Source organism: Lactuca serriola, chromosome 3 (assembly GCF_051521515.1).
Source record: "Lactuca serriola cultivar US96UC23 chromosome 3, Lser_US96UC23_V15, whole genome shotgun sequence".
NCBI classification, from domain to species: Eukaryota; Viridiplantae; Streptophyta; class Magnoliopsida; order Asterales; family Asteraceae; genus Lactuca; species Lactuca serriola.
The window spans coordinates 113,519,343-113,536,314 of NC_136410.1; positions in this window are offsets into that span (position 1 = coordinate 113,519,343).

Consider the following 16,972-nt stretch of genomic DNA (forward strand, 5'->3'; position numbering starts at 1 on the left):
CAATTGTACTCTCACTGTCCTCTCTGAATATGAGCTCTCTCTTACGAAAGACTCCCATTCAAACTACAAAGACCACATTTTATTTGGTTCTATAAAACAAGTATTCAAAGAACGTTTATGGGTAACTAATGAATACACTTATCGGTTATGGGCTCCAGTTTATTTTGATTCTCATGCCCAACAAGAGCCTCAAAATCCTAGACCTTGATATGTACGAATGAGGGAGGTTTTCCACTCCACATTTGATGTGGTGTTTTGGAAACATTTTTGGTAGGAACAAAATTTAATATATGGGCCGTAGTCTCTAAGGTATATCCCCAAAATGATATAGGAATGAAGCCCGAGTCATCATGGAATGAACTATATCTAGCAATGTTCGATTTCTCTACAACATACCCCCAGAGTAATATATGATATCTTCGTCCGTTGTCCAAACACAAGCCATTTTTTAGAAATGAAGTTTTGAAGAAGATGGAAAATAAAAAGGCTAGGAGAATTGAATTAAGAAGGTTTGAATGTGGTGGATAATGAAGAAGGATGATTGTATTTATAGTAGATGACAAAAAGTATGAAATTTAAAATTTTGATGAAAATATAGTTGCATTTTGAAAATTGGGTGTGTTTCTAAGTTGTAAAATTTTAAATTTTGATGAAAATATAGTTGCATTCACTGATTTTGGCCACCAAACTCGGCATGCCTAGTTGGTGGTGTGGTGCACACCGAGCCCAACTCAGACATGTTGAGGCTTGCCATCGTCCACTCCGTGTAGCCTTATACGCAAGGTTAACAGTGCGTTAATATACTACTAATACAAAAAGTGGTTCCATAAAATCTACTAGTCCAAGCTCCTTAAGACTTGTTTTATTCATTTTAAAAAGATTTAGGATCGTTTAAAAAATCAAAGTCTAAAGGAGTAATTTGGGCTCTGTTGTTGAAGAACATGATGAAACAACATCGTCGTCATCTTCATCCGCTCACTTGAGTGGGCTCCTTAAGTTAAGAAACAAGAACAATATGTTATTGTTTAACAACTGGTTATTGGTTAGAAGTTAGTATAATTCGTCTTTTTATGGATTAGAACTTGAGATCTCAAATCTAAGAAATAAAGTCTTTATCAGATAGGTTAGCCGTCATGTTTTAATTTACTAGTAAGAAAAATACACATGATATACATGATGTTTCAGTGACAAAGACATAGAACATGTAAGATGATTGCAGTTGAATATATATCTTTCACATCAGTTCACATTGGTCAACTTTTCGAACGTCTTGAGTAATTTGTTAATTAAGTTATTATTTTGTAATAAAGAAATAGATGATTTTTTTTGGATGCAATTTTGTTCATTTTAATGAATGAATAGCTCCTAAAATTTATATAAAATACCTTTAGAAGAAGATAAACATCATAAGGGGGGACGAAAACATTAGAAAGATTACCCTTTTGTTGTTATTGACATTAAAACCTCAAGTTTAAAATATAATCTGATAAAATATTTTTTATTTAAATAATTAAAATAGTTGTTAAATACAAAATTTGATTTGGACGTCGATAGCTCATGTCCAATGCCTTTTCCATAGACACATTGAGAACTCAAGAGACTAAAAATGAGTGGTTGCTTTGATTTATGAAGGTTAATTGTGTCTTCCACTTGCAGAAACCTTTGACTCTTTTATGGGACGAAAAGTCTCCAATAAACGCTTTGCATTTATTAGTGGCTTTTTATATTCTAATAAAAATGTTATAATTTTTATTTAACTGTTGCATTCGTCAATCCCAACCCGAATGTAACCTAAAATTAAGTTGTTGAGGTTGAGACTTTTAACTTATTTAATTAAATATGCAAGTTGTCTAATGCTTTTAATTAAATGACTTGAGTTGAATAAAAAGTATCAACATGTTATCTATAGAAACCGGGGGTTAGACAACTGATTCGACATTGTTACTATGTACTCGGCAACGACTAGCCGATGAAAGTGAAAAGCCATAAATTAAAGGGATAATGACTTGAAAGAGTAACGAACTTTCGACTTTGTTCACATTTAGTCACTAAACTTTTTTTCGTTATATATTTGCCATTGAATTATTGAAACTATTCACATTTTACCCTTATGACCGGCTATTATCGGTCATAAGGGTAAAATGTGAACAGTTTCAATAGTTTAGTGACAAATAAATAACGAAAAAAAGTTTAGTGACTAAACGTGAACAAAATCAAAAGTTCGTTTCCCTCTAAAAAGTTCAATGGCTAAATGTGAATAAATTTCCTATTGTATTATGTTCTAGCAAATTATTTATTTTTGTTTAATTGTAGCAACATTTGTTGATGAAGAAATCTATGAAATAAAAAAACTAAATGTAACATCCGGATTTCCAGGTATCATAATTTAAGTATTTTTCTTTTGAGTTAAGAAGAGAGACTCGACGAGTTGACGCCTCAACTCGTCGAGTAAGGTTGCGACTGATGGCTCGGATTAATGAATGGACTCGTCGACTTGGTGAGGCGACTCGACGAGTCCGCGCTGTTGGCAGAAACCCTAAATCTTTGGGCCCGAGCCATATTTAAAGGCACTTATGATCTTCAATTGCGACTACCTTTCCCATAAGTGAGAACCCTATCGAGCTTGAGTGTGTAGAGTGAGAGGAATAGCTATCTTGAGCTTTTTGGTGTGATTTTGCAAGAAAGGAGAAGAGTTCCAACAAGAGGGACCAAGGAAGGTTATTGTTCTGAGTTATTCAAGCAAGGAGCTTCATTCTGAGGTACAAAAATGAACCCCTTTCCTTCCCTATTATGTAGATTCCATTTTGGGGTTAGGGCTTGAATCACTTCATCTTTGGGGTTTTGAATGCCTCAAACCCCTCTTGCAAGTTTGTGTTATAGATCTGGACCCTTCTAGGTCCAGAGAGACGAGAATATGAAGCTTTTAGTAGAGTAAACCTTGGGGTTTGAAGTTAGGAATCTGGACCCTTCTAGGTCCAGAGAGCCAAGAATATGAAGCTTTAGTAGAGTAAACCTTCGAGTTTGAAGTTAGGAAGCATTTATGGGATTTTTATGGTATATATAGTTACTTTCATCTTACACATAGATATGAAGTATTTTATATAAATTACGTGCTATGTGTGCATCTTATTTAAATACTTGTTGTCTATGTTTGATGAACGATTTTATACATGTTTTAAAAGATTTAAACGGTATATTTATTTTATATCTACAAATATGTTGCGGATGAAACATGGGTAGATGAAATAGTTTGTATGTGATGAAATAAAATGATGAGAGATAGGTGATGATAGAAAGGTAAATAGATGATGATGAATAGGTGATGTAGGATGAAAGGAGATACCATAACCTTAACCGGTAATGTGGCGATGTAGTCACCTACTAGAGTATAGATGACGATCACGGACTATTCTAGACAACCCAGTAGAAACACCAGCAGGCCCATAACCTGTAGGTGATGAATTACGAATTCAGGCGACGTTGTAACTACGTATTCATGCGATGATACTCTAACACCTTACTATGAATTACGAGTTTAGACGATGTTGTAACTACGTATTCATGGGATGTCACAAATTTCGCATGCCAAACCAATGGTCATAATTCACATCAGTGAGAATGGTTCATTTTTTGTAAAACCAAAATCAGATTGGAAATTTTGATTTTTTATTTTGGAAAATGTCAAACCATTGGTTTTTTATTTCGGTTACGGTTTTTTGTTTTTTTGTTTTTAAATATACTTTCAGGGTTTTGTTTTTTTATTTCATAGATTTCTTCATCAACAAATGTTGATACAATTCAACAAAAATAAATAATTTGCTAAAACATAATACAAGAGGAAGTTTGTTCACATTTAGTCATTGAACTTTTTAGAGGGAAACGAACTTTCGATTTTGTTCATATTTAGTCACTAAACTTTTTTTCGTTATCTATTTGCCACTAAACTATTGAAACTGTTCACATTTTACCTTTATGACCGGTAACAGTCGGTCATAAGGGTAAAATGTGAACAGTTTCAATAGTTCAATGGCAAATAGATAATGAAAAAAGTTTAGTGACTAAATGTGAAAAAAAATCGAAAGTTCGTTACCGTTTCAAGTCATTATCCCTAAATTAAAAAATGAAAATTTATATATGCTCTTTCCTTTTATATAAAAAAATGTAGCTATTTCTGACAATTATGAGTACAAACATCTATCTATTCTTTTAACACAAAACAACCTTCAATTTTTCACACAAATACTCTTTTTATTTTGCCACAAAGAATTGATGCTAAATGCCAACTCCACGACACACACACATTCTCTCTCTCTCTCTCTCTCTCTCTCTCTGTATATATATATATATATATATATATATATAAAAGAAGGTATTGTTTTTATGTATTGTGTTTTATATTTTTAATATCTATGTTTTAATTTTTATTGGTCAAGTGCTACTTTAATTTTCATTTGAAGGAAATGAAAATTTATTTTTTTTATAAAAATTAGTTTTTTTTACAATTATTATTTTTTATATAAATTGATTTTAGTTCTAAAATAGAAAATCTAGTTGCATGACAAAAGTGACAAACCACCGCATCTTAATGACAAGCTATTGAAGATGTGATAAATGTGACGTGACGCCAACATGACAACAAAAATAGCACCATTCCTTCTAGACTTAAAGAATATTCATAAGATCAAATACACAGTTGAATCAAACATAACTTCTCAAGATTATCATCTTTGGGAACCCTCAATTTCACAATTATTAAATTGTGAATACTAATTTAATAGGTTAAAATCCCGTTTTTTGTATTTTTTGATAAGAAAATCGCAGAAACGTCATTTTCATAATCTAATATATTCATTTATACAAACATTCACAATTTAATACAATCAGTTGAATTTGAACATAAAATTCATACAGAATTCACAACTTAATATAGTTTGATGGATCGAAAATAAAACAATATATCAAGCAGTAGAGAACAAAGAATAATCAAAAACAAATTTTGATTAAGATCTCTCAGAACAAGAGAATGCACAAAGCGCCATGTTTTACATTTGATCCTAGAACAACTTATATGCTATGATAAGATTATTTTAGAACAACTTCCCTCAAATCAAGGATTTATATAAAAAGTATATATATTATACATAACGTATCTGAAACTTGATGCTTAAGTAGTTATCACGCTGTAGAGAAAGACCATGAACAACGGATAATAACTCTTAAAATATATCAGCGTGACATAAGTCTTTTACACATCGGGTTATAAGGTTCGACCTTACAATCTCACCAATCTGATGATGTCAAAACTAATCTAGTTGAAAATCGTGAAGGCATACTTTATCAATTTCAATCAAAATTTACGGCTTGATCCATTTGAAGTAGTCACATAGGAGTTCTTCTCTTCTTTTATTCAGCTTGAAAGATCCAAGCCAGTGATAACTGTCAACTTCTGGTTTGTCCTTTCACTTAAGCCTTAAGTGAAATAAACGTTTAGTAGGAACTTTGCAAAGATCAATAGATCATTGAAAATACATGTGTTCTTGATCATCAACATAAAACATTCAATGTTCAGGATCTCTTATACAGAGATATTAAACATGGTCTACTCCAATTTGCGAAGAATTATTAATGTAGATAGTTCCATGAGTCAATAAAAACTTTCCATGCTTGGACGTTCCTCTTTTTCCTAAAGAAAACTGGAGTTGTTGTCGTAGAAGCTTCATCAAGAAGAGTATTGAGTTTGAAATAGGTTGTGAGGTGTTGAAGTACCTTTTGGCGTGTCTAGATTCAAAGTATGTAATTTTGTATTCGAATGTATCTATTACATAAGGCATTGTTTAAGGTTCGAAGCTTAAATGTCTTAGTCCTTATGTATTTTTTTTGTATGCTTCTATTAACTCCAATAAATTGGGGTAGGTATAGGAGTTAGAGTAACTTGGTGAACCTTTGAACACTTTACTCTTCCAACTCGTGTATTCTTTCTGAAGCAATAAAAGAACCAAATAGATTATATTTACATTTTGTGTTCTTGATGCAATTCATATTCTGATTTCATTTACTACACTCGATTCATACGAACTACATTTGGTAGCACAGCATGATTCTTTCAGTTGTTTTATGGTTTTCTCGTGTTTTCAAAAGTTTTGAATCGCTATTTTCAATTCAGAAATTTTCTGCACTTTTGATCTAGAAAACCTGATACAATCAATTGATTTGATTCGGTTATGCGTTTTGTTTGACAAATCGAGTGTTCGCTGATCTGTTTCTGATAGAATCATCTGCTAGATTCAACTTTCTAAATCTTTTCGCCATTTCTACCCGTACATCAATGACGAACTTTAACATGAATACCATGACTGGTTTCTCTCATCTTCTTGGTTCTTTTACCAAAATTCCAACGCTAATCCCTGAATATTACGAGCAATGGGCAGATAGAATGGAAGATTATCTCAATGAGATTGATGAAGATCTTTGGCGCTGTATTACAAGTGGAGACTATCGTCCAGGAAGGCTAGAACAAGTCAGAACAGCTGGTTCCTCTGCTAATAAAACGTGTATACGTGAACATCACAGTGCTCTTCCACGAGTGGTTTATAATTATGTTCGAGGTTGCAAATCAGCAAAAGAAATTTTGGATACTTTGAAAGTGAAGTATCAGGGAAGCGAGAAGACAAGAAAAAGTTATGTTAAGCGGTGTCTACTTGAATTGGGTGTATTCAGGCAAAAGGACGGTGAAACAATGGAACAGTATTACTATTGTCTAAACGAGTTGATCTTCAAATGCAGCCGTTATGGAGTCATACGTTCTACTCTCAAGTACAATCTCACCTTTTTAATGGGCTTCAAAAGGAATGGAGAAACAATAGTTTGATGATCAAGACCCAACAATGCTTCAATAAATACTCTATGGGAGATCTCTATAATGTTTTAAAACCTCATGAGAGTGAGATCAACGAAAGTGTTGAAAAGGGAAAAATGAATATGGGTGGCCCTTTTGCGTTGGTTTCGAAGGTGTCAGGAAAAGAGTCTAAAGTCGAGTCTACTGAGATTAATGGTTTTGTTGATAAGGTTTTTTGCATGAATTTGGAAGATGAAGCAGTGGCTTATTATTCAAATAACAAAGTAAATAAGTTCTTTAAGAAGCCATTCAATCCTAAGTTCAAAGGAAACAATGATTTCAAAGGAAACTCATCGTCTGGAAAGAGTGCTAGAGAAGATTTAAAGGTTGAGAAGAAGGAGAGTAAGACTATTGGTGAGAAGGTGGAGAAGAAGCTAAAAGGAGATTCTAGTTTTTACTGCAATTACTGCAATGGTGCGAACCATTTGGCAGTTGATTGCATGTTGGGGAAGAGAGAGGAGAAGAAAAAAAGAGTGAAGGATCAAGCCTACTATGTCGAAAGGCTAGATGAAGTAAGGGCAAGGACGAAGGGAATGTCTCTTGTTACGATGGGGAGTGGTGATGGGGATGGTACTTATCAAATTTGGTCGTCTGAATAAGATGATGAGGAACCCCACACATGGTGCAATGTATGCGAGGTTCGAGGATGGAAGCTCTGAGGAAGAGAAAGTAATAGGAAGGTGCTTTGTTTTGATTGGAGCAGAAAAATCTCCAATGAATTTGAAGGTACGTTCTCTTTTTGAATCCTTTGATATTCCTTTCAATTCATATGATGTTGTTTTATTTGACTTTGATGATACTATATATTATTTTAAGGACATGCTTATTTCTGTTAGTAGCGATGCTGAAAATCGAAATCATTGTTGCTAGAAACACAAAAACATTTGGAGACAAAAAGAAGCAGAGTAGATAATCTTGAATTACAATTGAAAAATGTTACTCTTAATAGGGATAATGTTAGAGCAGATCATTGTATTTTGATGAAACAACGTAACAATTACTGCAATTCTGCTAAACGATTGTTTGCTAAACTAATAGATCTCCATCATTCATTTGATATTAGTAAGGAACAACATTGGACACTATTTCCCTTTTTGGTATTTGAAAGTGAAAAAGTAGATTCGACATCCTATGATTGTGTGAAAAAGATTTCTGAATTTGACAAAGTCCTAAATGATTCTTACACATATGGTATTGTTAAAATAGATTAATGTTTAGATGCTAATGATTTGGTTCACATTGTGAATGAGACCTTGACTATGACTGAACAAATCAAAATTTTGAAAAAGACTGAGACTTCGACATTTGACTCTCAACACAATTTTGCTGATATCGAAGATGATTCTGACAATATCAGTGAAATTGAGGAAGAGGAAGTTGTTGACTCTTCCCAGTTATCTATCATTAATGTCACTTCAATGGGAAAGGGTAAAGAAATCTGTAATGATTCATTAGAAATGGTTGACACTCACTGACCCTCAACTTTGAAATATGATGGCTATGATTATATGGAAGTCAAAGACTATGATAGTGATAGTGATGAGGACGAAACGACAATTCCCAAAGTTGTTGTTGATCAAGTTTACGATGAAAACGAGAAATTTGAAAAAGTAACGAAGGAAAAAGGTCCTCATTATCTTGAATTGAACTCAGTCCTATATCCGTCATTCAAATGCACTGATGATATGGTGTTTCCAAATCAGGTGTTTGTCCCTAAAGGAAATAGAGACAAAGTGAATCCTAAAATTAATAAAATTGTTGATGAAGACAACCAAGGAGTTACGAAATAAGGATTTTTCTCAAACCAAAGCACGGTTGAAAATACTCTAAACAAGAACTCATCCACTTTTCAAAGGAAAACACCAAAAAGAATTTGGGAAGTTAAAACGGAAAAAGAAAATGTTGTTAAACAACCAATTTAACCAGTTTCTCAAAATCAAAAGAATAAAGCACAATTTTCAATGAACAAATTCAAAAAGTTTCAAAAGAAAACGAAATTTCGATGTCAAAAGCACGAAATAATGTTTATTTGAAAAATATTAAGTCTTTTAAGAAACAAAAAGGTTTTTCACAAAAATCATTTGAATAGAAATCGACTGAACAATTTACGACTTTTTCACAAAATAAGTATTTTGATTAGAAAACACCCACTCAAAAACAAAATGATTTTTCAAAACATCATTCAAAAGTTCAAAAACCAATTCGTAGACCGATTGTTCAAAAACTAAGACGTGCAAGTTTTGCTCAAAGCCAACAACAAAAAAATTTTGTTCCTAATCGTCAAAATGCAAGGTTTTCGCAAAAAATTTTCAAAGAAATGGTTTTCAATCAAATAAAAAAAGACATGTTCATAAACTCAAGGTCAAGGAAGATTTTTGAATGGTCAACAAGTTTTTAATCGTACATCTGTCGGTTATAACAAAGATTTTCAAAATCGATATCAAAACCTTGCAAAATCATAATTTCCAAAAAGAGACTTTGAAAAGTTGGAAGTTCAAGAAAGAGAAACAAACAGTTTAAACCAAAATAACATCATTTTCCAAATTCTAATTTGAAGAAAAAGTCAAAGCTTCATTTGTCAAAAGGAACACATAAACGAAGAATGTAAATCGTTGGCTCGAAGGCAAAGGAAAGCCATACCAATCTGGGAAGTTTTCTCAAGAGGAAATCAAGTATGCTTATGAAAGAGAAGTTTCTAAAGGAAAAGTTGAGGCAAATCAAACTGCTGAAGTAAAAGGAAAAGTTGGTGTTGAACCTAAACCAATGAATGATTTCATTTCGATACCTAAGTTTATAGAAGTTGACTCGATCGATAGTTTGAACTCAAATGTTTGAAGTTGGGTGTTAGGATCCTTATTTCACAATGCATTTTATTCTAATCACCAAGGACTCAAAAAGCCTTGGGGACCTAAATTATTTAATTGATTGCAGGTATTATGTGATTAGCAATACGAAGAACATTGGTACATCGACATGGTTGTTGTCGTTACATGACTGTTCGGAAGGAAAACTTGTGTGATTATAGAAGGTTGGGCAATGCTTGAATAGTGAAGTTCAAAAATAACTACAAATGTAAGGTTAAATGATATGGAAAGGTTACGAATGGAAATTTTATAGTCAATCGAGTGGCATGCGTCGAAAGTCTTCAACACAACTTGATTAGTGTTTCACATGTTGTTGTACGAATGGGTAATCAAGTAGTCTTCAATGAGGAAGGAAGTGTCGATTCGAACAAGGAAACAAAAGAAGTCTTGCTTGAGTCTAAGAGGAAAGGTGATATGTTCAGGCTTGACATCAAGCCAATCGTTAGTGCTCCTTTTGTTTTCTTACTTTCGAAGGCTTTATCTGAACTAAGTTGGTTGTGGTATTGAAGACTCTCCAATATGAACTTCAAAAATCATAAAAAATTGGTTTTGCATGATCTTGTACATGGCCTTCCTGTTTTGGAATTTGATAACGACTCTTTATGTGCAACTTGTTAACAGGGAAAGCTACACCGTCAAGTTCATCCTACATTCATCGATTCTAAAATCATCAAACCACTGAACTTCTTCATATTGACCTTTATGGCCCTTCGAATGTTGAGACTCTCAACAAAAAGAGATACATCTTGGTCATTGTTGATGATTTTGCAAGGTTCATGTGGGTTTTATTTCTTCGTCAAACGTCTGAAACTGCCCAAGTAATGATTGATTTCTTTCTTCACCAATCTTAGTCATCAACTTTGTTCTTTATGATTCACACACTTCACTTGCATATTCTCGATATCTCTGATAAATACCAACTAGAATGTAGATATTGCACAAGTCCGTGTTCATGATCTTGATTCATGAGACAGTGCTGATGGTGAAACCCAACATTCCCAACTTATCAAGGAATTGACAGTGAACTTCATGTTCAAGTTTTTAACGAAACATTTGTTTCAGTATCTTATTTTGATATTCAAAAGCGTATTCCTTCGTTCTGAGTGATCTTGAAAAAATGTTCTTTTCCCAAGACATTTTTGCCCAACAAGATCCAGTACTAATTTTTTTTGGAATATGATTTTCGTCTGAATATCTGTTTGCATCCTAGTCACTTTATAATTCATCCTACCTTCACTTGTCCCTGCCTACACAGGTTATACAAGTAATTTTGATCATGTAAATCACACTTATGTTAAGTTTTGGTTATGAACAAAATTGAGCCTACCTTCGAAGCCTCAGTAAAAGAAGCCCTTCGAAACTCATTCATGAGATTTCAATTGTACTACACGGGATACCACACAAGCTGTTCGATGTCTTGTTTTTCAAGTCGAATGAAGTGATCTTTTCCTGAGATTGATATCTTATTTTATTTCCTTATTTTTATTAGTTTATTTTATATTTTTAGCTCCTTTTGATTCGTTTTGCATTTTATATTCTTTATTTTCTTTATCATGGATCGTATCGGAGACTTTTTATTTTGCATGAGAAATTTTGTAGGGTTTTGGAGCTCATTGCGGTTGCGATTTGATTGGAGTTGGGCTTAGTGGGCTTTTCAATGCATTATTGGACTTGGCGGATCCACCAAAGAAGAATTGGGCTTAAAAAGCTAAAGGCTTGGATTAAGTGGGCTTGTAAAGATGGATCTTGGACTTCTATTTTTGGGCTTGGAGCATCCATTTTTGTAGCTAAATGATGATTGGTTGGTTTAAATCAAATGGATATGGAGGGGACCAAAGGAATCTTTGGTAGTGGAAGGGTGGAGTGGTGGAATGAAGGACCAGTAACATTATAGCAACACTTGCGCGGGTGGAATCTCTGTCGCGCGGGTACCCGCGCAACTGCCCAGTTTGGGCATTTTGGTCATTTGGCACACCATAACCTTGGGGGATCAGATCCATCAGCTACATACTTCGATTTTACACCATTGGAGACCTGGAGGAGGCGGTTTTTGGAGCTTGAAACCCATTTTCTTTTCATCTTTCCAAGTCATTGGTAGTTTCTTTATGCAATTAGACTTTTGTGATTGTTATTTTGTTGTCATGAGTGGCTAATTTCTCTATATTGGTTAACTTTGGTTAAAACCTTTGAATGTTTGTGGGTTTTTGAAGGATTCATCCTAGATTATCAATTACCATATGTTTATGGTTCTAGATCATATTTCTTATGCCTGTTTAATGCTTTGATCATGAGCTTGGCTCTTGAATGAGCTATTGTTAGTTTATTTCTTTGGTTTCGCATTGAATCATTGAATTAACTTAGAATAAGGGCTTTATGATGGTAAAAATCATCTCTAGTTTATGAATCATAACTCCTTTACGGATGTGTAAGCATTGACATCCTCTAAGAATTGGGGATTCCTTCTTTCTTAAGGCTAATTAACTTCTTGGGTTCAATTGCTTCAATTAAACCCTTGATCTTGATTAACAAGGTGTGTTGTGGGCTTCCCCAACCTCCATACTACCTAAGAGGAATCTAGGAATATCATGCTTCATGATTGCTATAACCAATTTAGGATGAATGATAAGCTTCATGTTGAATCCTAATGAAAAACACACAAATGTTCATTGTGTTGAATTGCCTTAGTTAACCAACTCTCTCCAATATTTGAGCATCTCACTATCTTTCTTAATTGCAAGTTTTTAGTTATTCAAGTCTTTTAGTTTTCAAGTAATCAAACACCCCCCTTTTTTAGTTTAATTATAGTTAATTAGTTTATTTACAATAGTACTTTTAGATTGCATTGGTGATTGAATACAACCATTTCCCCGAGGATCGATACCCCTTTTTACCATTATATTACGTTTTATTTGAAAACAAAAGGTGTAATTTGCTTGGTGGGTTTGGCATCCCATCAAGTTTTGGCGCCGTCGCCAGGGAAATTGGTTATTTTTATTTGATTGTTTATGCCTAGGTTTATAAGAACTGGTGAACTACTCTACAATCTGGAAATTGAAAAAGAAGAAAAAAAGATTGAAAAGGTTAGCCAAACAAACAAAGCAACAACAACTCGTTAAAGCTGCTTCCTCTTCTCCACTAATCAACATAGAAGATCAAGTTCATACTTCAAGTGATACCGACACCGAGCCAAATTCTCTAATTGTTGATCAATCCTTTGAAGATATTCCGTTTGAAAACTACAGAGCCATGAATCACACTCTACCTCACAATCCCAACCCAAACCTAAACAATCAAGATGCCAATACACCACCCAAACAACCAAGACAACAACAAGAACCTCTCATTGATATGCCACCTTGGAATCAAGCCCCTCCTCAAAACCAACCCAATTATCAACCACCACCTCAACCACCAAACCAACAATTCCACCAAAACAACCAACTTCAAAACAATGCTTTTCCGGTACAACAAGTACATTACCCAAATCAACCCAATTACCAACACCTTCCAATGTACCAAAACCCAATGTACCCACAACAAAAACCTCCTTACAACAAATACCCTAACTACCAACCTGATCCACCACTAATTTACAATCCCCAACAATACCCATATCCACCTTACCAACAACCACCCAATTACATGCAACAATATCCCAATCACCCCTTTCCACCCAATTCCTCTTAAGAGTTGACACTTAGACAAATGATGGAGACGGATGTTACTCATACAACGCTTGCTATTGTTTATCCAGCAAACCGCCGAGGAATTGAATTGAAGTCAAGTTTCATACATCAAGAGAAGAAGAAGATGAAGTTATTATTGTTGAACCTTCGAAAGAGGTAGTTCCTCCAAAGGAACCAGTTGTTCCAAACATTTAGCAACCCGAATATTCCAACAAGCCTATCAAGCCATTGGTCATACCACCACCCTTCCCTTCCCGGTTAGCCTTTTCCAAGAAGACAGAGGAAGAAAATGAATTCTTTGAAACTTTCCGCAAGGTCCAAATTAACATTCCACTATTGAATGATATTAAGCAAATTCCAAGTTATGCAAAATTCCTCAAGGATTTGTGCACCAAGAAGAGGAAATTCAAAGCGAATAAAAGATTCAAGTCAATGAAAACGTGTCTGCAGTTATCCAAAAGAAGTTACCTCCCAAATGCAAGGATCCTGGAATATTTGCTATCCCTTGTACCATTGGTGATTTACATGTTGAAAGTGCCATGTTAGACCTTGGAGCCTCAATCAATGTCATGCCATATTCAGTTTTTCAATCTCTCAATGTTGGTCCTTTGGAAGAAACCAGAGTCATCATTCAATTAGCAGACAAGTCAAGTGTGTCTCCAAGAGGAGTGTTGGAGGATGTGTTAGTACAAGTTAATCAACTAGTTTTTCCTGCGGATTTTTATGTCATTGATATTGAAGAGAAGACTCCTTCCACATCAGCTATTGTGACATCCCCCATTTCACGACCAGAAAAGACCGATTTGTTTATGCTTTGTTTTAAAAATTAGATTAATCTTTCAAAGAAAACAGTTGCGGAATTTGTTCCCAAAACAAAAATATGATAATAATTTATCAAAGAATTCTTTTAAAGAAATGTATTTCCATTATATAACAAAATCTCGGGATGTCATGTTCAATACAGACCAAAAGCATAAACATAACAAAATAGACCTTACAACATTTATTCATAACTACTGTCCTATAATCCAAAATCTCTCGTTATGTCAGCCAACTTATGCTCTCGTGCCATAACCTATAATACAAAGAAATCTGAGAGGGTCAGGCTTGGGAGCCTGGTGAGCATACAGGGTTTTCAACCCACAATAATATAGTTATTATATTCAATTATCAAACAATCAATCCAATTACCCACCCCCATTATCTCCATTTATTTCTTAAAGATTTATCCTGAGAACTAATTACCCTTCTCCCATTCATTCCTAAGGATTGCCCTAAGGAACTGGCACAAATTCTACTGCTACCAGGGTTCTTAGATTACCTCTGGTGAATACGTAGTTCATAATAAGTAATGAACACCTAGTTCAAGAACACCTAATGAACACCTAGTTCCAATATTACCCAATGAACACCTAGTTCAAAAACACTTAATGAACACTTAGTTCAAATATCCCTAATGAACACTAAGTTCAAATATCTAATGAACACTTAGTTCGAATATCCCTGGTGAACCCAATCACCTAAGGAACACAGAGTACAAAAGCTCTTAGTTCAAACAATGTAATAATAAAGTCGATACTGCAAAACCACTAATATTATAAACACATATAAATCATATTTCTAAAACAATATATCCCATCACGTCGATCCCCACATACTGACCCTATACAATGATCTTACGAGATCTACCCTAAGGAATCGATATGAACAGCAAACCGACGAAGCTGCTTCGGAAATTCCCTGGCAGCAAACAAGGATCAATAAGGACATCAAATGAGGGGAATGGAATAAGTTTCACCACGAACATTCATTCATAAAAGAAAGAACCACAAGACAATTAAGTCAGGGGTAGTTATCTAGATAAAAATGCCTAGGCGTGGTTCGACTCTCATGAGGTATTATACCCCCAGACTCTACCTATCCCAACATCGAACTTTGCCTAGTAGTGGCCTGAATACATGAGGTATTTCACACCTAGACGCACCCTATCTAGCAATATAACACCAGACATACCTAGCAGTGGAGTTCCCTTAATTACTTCGTGAAAGAAAACACTGACATATGAAGCTTGGTCGATCACTTCATAAAAGAAATGATGACTCCAAATCTCTCTCAAAATAAAAGTATGGGGGAATACTAATAGAGTATTCCCGTACACTTCCGTAACCGACACACAAAATTTTCAAAAAGACTTTGTACATGATAGTACTTTTGGCACATTATAGTAATCTGGTATACGAAAGACTGGTAACCGAGAGCATAATAGTACCCTGGCACAAGCAGCACCCAAGACACAGAGCTTTGAAAAGGACTTCGTACATAAAATGTACTTCTATACGTAGGACGTACTCCACCGATCATCAATCTCACATCACACATACTCTTAATAAGAGGCTACCCAATGTCCAAACTTAATGGAACTAAACATCCCTATTTAAGTCTTAACCCATCACTAGGAAAGCCTACAATGCCTATAATCATATTTCGATACTATCTCCATTTGGAAACGCTAACTATGAGTATACTTAACACAAAGTTTTAAGTAATAATATCATATATACACATCTTAACACATATTGGACCATAACTGGTTCGTACGTTGTATATCATCAATTATATATATAACACGTATTTCGGTGCTCGTACAAATAATCCACGTACATATATAATTAATACTTTAATCAATACTTGTATTAAAATTATGTCCATGAAAGGGACTATGCACATGATACCCTATCAGATGAACACTTAGTTCAAAAATACATAATCCATACTCCCAGATCTAAAATTTACCTCATTACCTAATCCATATTCCCAGATCCAAAGCTAACCTCTTGATCTAATCCATACTCCCAAATCTGTAACAAGTTTATCTCTTTATCCTTTTATCTCATGATCAAAATCATCTTTTATCGCATACCAACAATCTCATCTACCCATGCTCTACCCAACGTATTCGTAGATACAAAATACGTATACAGTTTAACTCATTAAAACCAATATAAGTTATCCATTCCACAATTATCTCAAATAAACAACAATATATACACACATAACACGTATTTCATAGCAAATACTAAATATTTATGTGTAAGAAGAAAGTGACTATACACTCACTTGATCAGAAGATGATCGGGCAGCACTACGACTTGTAGAAGTAGTATTCTTTGGTGAAACTATGATCTCTTCACACATCGGGCCTCTCGTGGGCAGAGCTTCAGCTCGGAAACTCTTTTCTTCTCGGGATCTTCAGAACTTCGGGACTTGCTTCGGGTCTAGAGATGATATCAGGGCTTCGAGGGGTTAAAATAGGGATTAGAGAGAGTATCAGGAGTGAGAGAGAAGAGACGGAGCAACCAAAATCAGCTGACCCTTGATTTCTATTTATAGGGTGAAATTTCTGCACTCACGTCGTGAGTTTTAAGTGTTCACATCGTGAGAATAGTAGGTCACTGCGTTTGTCACTAGTCCACTTGCTCTGGAGGCTCCAGAAGGCGTCAGAAATCAGTTCACGTCGTGAATAATGT